This window comes from Cebus imitator, unplaced genomic scaffold (genome assembly GCF_001604975.1).
Source record: "Cebus imitator isolate Cc_AM_T3 unplaced genomic scaffold, Cebus_imitator-1.0 Scaffold509, whole genome shotgun sequence".
Taxonomy (NCBI): domain Eukaryota; kingdom Metazoa; phylum Chordata; class Mammalia; order Primates; family Cebidae; genus Cebus; species Cebus imitator.
The window spans coordinates 213,791-218,912 of record NW_016107824.1 but is presented as its reverse complement, the minus strand read 5'-3'; positions in this window follow the sequence as shown (position 1 = coordinate 218,912).

Genomic DNA, 5,122 nt, shown 5'->3' with positions numbered 1-5,122 from the left:
GGGCAGGCTGTGGAGGAGACACAGCAGGTTGCCTTGTGGGTGAAAGCCTCCTCTGTTTCCCTCCCATCCCTGGGTCCTTCTTTGGGGACACACAGTGGCGTGCTCACCAGCTGTCTGCATCAGGCCAGTGGCCTCCAGGAGCCAGACCACAAGGCTGAGGGTCGGACAGGCCTTCCCACCCCAGCTCTGGGGAAAGGGTTGGTCCTCGAGCCAATGGTGAATGTGTCTGCCCTGAGTAACCCCACTGTGCGCCCCACCCCTGCCATGGGTGCTGAAACCTGGCGTGAGGACCTGGCCACAGGCCAAGCAGATGTCGCCCTGCAGCTGAGGGCCACACAGAATCAGGGTGGCAGCGAGGGATTGGGAAACTGAGGCCGGAGACAAGAGGGGGATGTCCTGGGTGCGCCATGTCAGGGAACCCTGGGCGGGTGTTGGCCGGGTCACAGGAAGCAAGGCAGCTCCTGCCCCTGCGATGCTTCGGGAGCCAGTCTTTCTGTGGCTCATGTGCCTAGGCTCTAGTGGCCAAGACCTCACAGCAAACCAAATGGAATCCATAGCTTTGGAGAGGGGATGGGGACGGCAGCGTTTTTGCATTAGAGGTGGTCCCCTGGTGGCCGTGAACGCCTGTGCCCATGGTTCCAGCCTTCAGTTTGCATCTGCCTCTCTCTCGCCAGGGAGCATGGGGTCTGGAGCAGAGGGTCAGGGCAAGGACCACATCTGGACTGGGGAGAGCCACCCCGTCTCTGCCCACTGCCCAGCTGCCACCTCCACAAACTCACAGACTGCTGGCCAGAGGTGCGGCCCCAGGCTGTCCTCCCTGCCAGCCACTGTCAAGACAGGACCACGGCAAGTCAAACGCTCTTCAGAGCTTCCTTCCCAAACCCAAACCAAACGGCAGCTACCTCTCCCGTCCTGAGCCACAACCTGGACAGGGCAGCCGTGCGGTGAGGGGCTCCCAGCACCAAGGCCCACCTGCAGGATGGCCTGACGGGCTGCAGGAACCGACATGGCCTCCGGGCCCTCGCTTTTGAAAGAGGCCCAAGATGCGTGACCCTCAGCCTCTCACACCACTCCCCTCACTGCTCCGGGTCCCCACCAGCCTTGGACCCAGGACATCTTCTGCTGAGAGGAATTCTCCCACACAGCCCGGCTCTGTGCTCTGGCCGTGCACCTGGAGGGCTCCTTCCAGCCTGTCCTCTGACCTGACGGGGGCAGAGACCAGCATCTCCCACCATGCTTGAAGAGTGGGTGTTGGGAGGGGGTGGCTGGACACCCCCAAGCCCCTCTGCCTGCCAGGGCCACCCTAGGACCTGGCCAGGGGTGAGGAGGGGCCAGCCTCCCAGGAGGGCCCATGAGGCCCAGGCAGGTGGGGACAGGCTACAGAGACCCAAGATGTCCCGGTGGGCGTGGGGAGCCCACCCAAACCACACAGCCACAGGGATCAAGATGGGCCTAAAGGTCTCCTGTTTGCCTGTGTTTCCAAATAGTTCCGCAAGTTGACAGCAAAGCCTGACCCAGATCCGCCCCCATCCATCCCAAACCCCATCCATCCCATCCCCCATCCACCCCAGCCCCATCCACCCCAGCCCCATCCATCCCAGCCCCCATCCGTCCCAGCCCCCATCCATCCCAGCGCCCATCCATCCCAGCCCCCATCCATCCCAGCCCCCATCCATCCCAGCCCCCATCCATCCCAGCCCCCATCCATCCCAGCCCCCATCCATCCCAGCGCCCATCCATCCCAACCCCCATCCATCCCAGCCCCCATCCATCCCAGCCTGTCCGTCCCAGCCTCATCGGTCCCACCCCATTGGTCCCAGCTCTCATCAGTCCCAGCCATAATCGTGCCTGCCCCGCCTGGCCCCCCAGTGACTGGTTCTCTCTCATCACTTTTTCTTCTGACTCATCTGTCTGTCCAGTATCCCAGAGATCACTTCACCCTGTCCCCAGCCCTCACCCTTTCCCCACCCAACCCTGCACCCACACACACACCCACATGTGCCCACACATACTCCGTGCCCCCCAGACACCCCACGCCCCTGCACACCCCGCGCGTCCCTGCATGCCCCACACGCATGTCCTCTGTGTGTCCTCTGGCCACCCACACAGCTATCCCTCCATCCCACCCCACCCTCTCCCCCACGGACCCCAGAGCAGCACCAGCTGCCCCTGTGTGCCCCTGGCAAGAGCTGCTGGCTCCTCCCACGAGCTCAGCTGCTGCCTTAAGGAAACCTGCCCATGGGCAGCAGCCCCTTCAGTGCGCAACCAGGCCCAGGACTGCTCCAGACATGTCCAGGGGCAGCTAAGACTCTGGCAGGTGCTGTGAGTGGGTGGGACCAGCACCTCACAACAGCTCTGGCCAGTCGGGGCCACCGTTGGTGTGATGTGGGTGTCCAGGGGCCAGGAGCACACGCTGGGTGGCTGCTCGCACACGTGCCCAGGGTCCCTGCCCCCTGTAATCACACCTGTAATCCCAGCACTTTGGGAGGCCGAGGCAGGTGGATCGCCTGAGGTCAGGAGTTCCAGCACATTCCCCAGCAGGGCCAGGATGCTGTAGGGTGGGGCCGCCCTCTCCCACTCCTTGTTTCCAGGGGTCAGTGCCTAGAGGGGGTGTCCCCAGGAGCCAAGGAGCTGCAGCCTCCAGAGACCCCAGCACTCCCGAAGCTCCGCGCCTCAGGGGGAAATGGGGGTGCCAGTCTCCCATCCCCTTTCCCAGGACCCCAGTTGGCTCAGAGCTGAGTCCTTACCACCCGAGACTGGGCACTCCTGGGAACAGCCCTGCCTGGATGAATTCTGCCAGGAGGGGTGAGGAGTGCACCCCCGGACCCTCGAGGCGTCCCTGCAGGTCCCTGCACTGCGTCCCTGAGCCCCAGGGGCCTATTTCCACCTGCACTGCCCCCAAAGCTCCCACACTCTCTGAAATGGGACTGGGGCCACAGCCCTGGGTGAGCAGCGTGCTGGCTGCAGCAGAAGACAGTGTGGGGGTAGGGAAGTGCATGGAGCTGGCCTCCCAGGGGCCCGCCAGCTCTGTGAACACTTCAGAGAGAAGGCCAGGGCGCTGCTGACAGCCCCTGCCCCATTTCCCCAAAGTTCCAGGAAATTCCATTTTGCCCGCTGTCTGTTCTTTATGTTTCAATCCAGCCGAGACTCAGAGTAGCTTCCCAAAGACCCCAAGTAATGGAAACTTAGCATCAGTACTCAGAGTAAAGCCGGCTTTGGAAATACGTGAATGACAGCCACGGGCCCCCTTGTCCCCACCTGGATGGCATGGAGAGCCCGGCCAGGCCAGCTGTCAGCTCCCCCACTGCATCTGCCGGGGCAGAGGGGGTGGGGCCAGTAAGGCCAGGGCTGGGCACAGCCACTCACAGCCTGGTGAGGAGGGGACTTACTCTCTGCTTCCTCCTCCTCTTTTTTCACCTCCCCCAAAGGAGCTGGACTGAGCGTGGGGTTGTTTTCCTGCAGCTGTGAGAAGGCCCGCCCCGAGGCCTGCGTGCAGGGTTTCGAGGTGCCTCCGCCCCCCTCAGATGTACTCTGGGTTTGGCCTGTGGATGCTGTGAGACATGATGGTCAGATTAACACCGTGTCCATGTAATAAAGTGAACGTTTGCTGTTGCCTGGCTGTACCTCTCCTTTGGACCCAGGAGGCTTCGGCAAAGCCTCATCTCACCCATGAATTCACCAAATACTGGACTTCTCTGCCCAGCAGGGACAGGCCTTCCCCACCACGTACCACGTACGCTGTGGGGACAAACATGCCAGTGTGTGGCGTGGGGCTGGGGCGATGGTGAAGAGGCAGTGGGAGCACACGGGCATGGAGGACATTCAGGGGTCCCGACAGCCTCATACCCGGGAGCTGGTCCTGAGGGTTCCCAGACTGGAGTGCCCCTGCCTGAGCAGGCTGAGCCTCAGACAGTGCTGGGGCCATGATACCTCTAACCCCGATGGGGGGACACAGGGAACCTCAGGGGACACAGAAAACTGAGGGGAGCCTGGGCATGGTGGTTCACACCTGTAATCCAAGCACTGTGCGAGGCCGAGCATGTCAGATCACCTGAAGTCAGGAGTTCAAGACCAGCCTGGCCAACATAATGAAACCCCGTCTCTACTAAAAACACAAAAAGTTAGCTGGGCGTGCTGGCTCATGCCTGTAATCCCAGTTACTCGCGAGGCTGAGGAAGGAGAATCGCGTGAACTCAGGAGGTGGAGGTTGCAGTGAGCTGAGATCGCACCACTGCACCCTAGCCTGGGTGACAGAGCAAGGCTGTAAGAAAGAAAGAAAAAGAAGAGAAGAAGGGAAGGAAGGAAGGAGGGAGGGAGGGAGGGAAAGAGGGAAGGAAGGACGGATGGGGGACCTGAGGGTGGCCAACACAGGAAGGGATGGCACTCCCCTCTCAGCCATCCCCATGGGGCCCCGGTGTCAGAGCACACATGGATTCCATCTGGAATAGGAGTTGGGCTGGATGCTGATGCCCCTGGGGACAGGCTGCCATGAACCCTCAGTCCTGGCTCGGGAACAGGGTGTATTTGAGAAGCGTCACTGGAAAGGCTGGCGTCAGAGCCGTCTGTCCCCTGCCCGGCGGCTGGCAGGAGCCCCGGCCGGGCCTGGTGTGTCAGCAGTCTCAGACAGGGTGAGCATGACAAGGTTTTTCCATGGCCGGGGCCAAGCTCTGAGGGGCTTGTGCCAGAGCTGGGCAGAGTCCAGGAGGCTCTGGGCTTGGACGGAGCTGGCTGCGGTCCTGCCTCCCACAGGGAGGTAGAGGCACAGGTGCTGGTGGACCTCAGACACACGACACAGACACACGGGTTGGGGACCCTCAGACACACGACAGACACACGGGGTGAGGGACCCTCAGACACACGGCACAGACACACGGGGTGAGGGACCCTCAGACACACGACACAGACACACGGGGCGGGGAACCCTCAGACACACGACACAGACACACGGGTGAGGGACCCTCAGACACACGACACAGACACACGGGTGAGGGACCCTCAGACACACGACAGACACACAGGGCGGGGGACCCTCAGACACATGACACAGACACATGGGTGAGGGACCCTCAGACACACGACAGACACACGGGGCGGGGACCCTCAGACACATGACACAGACACA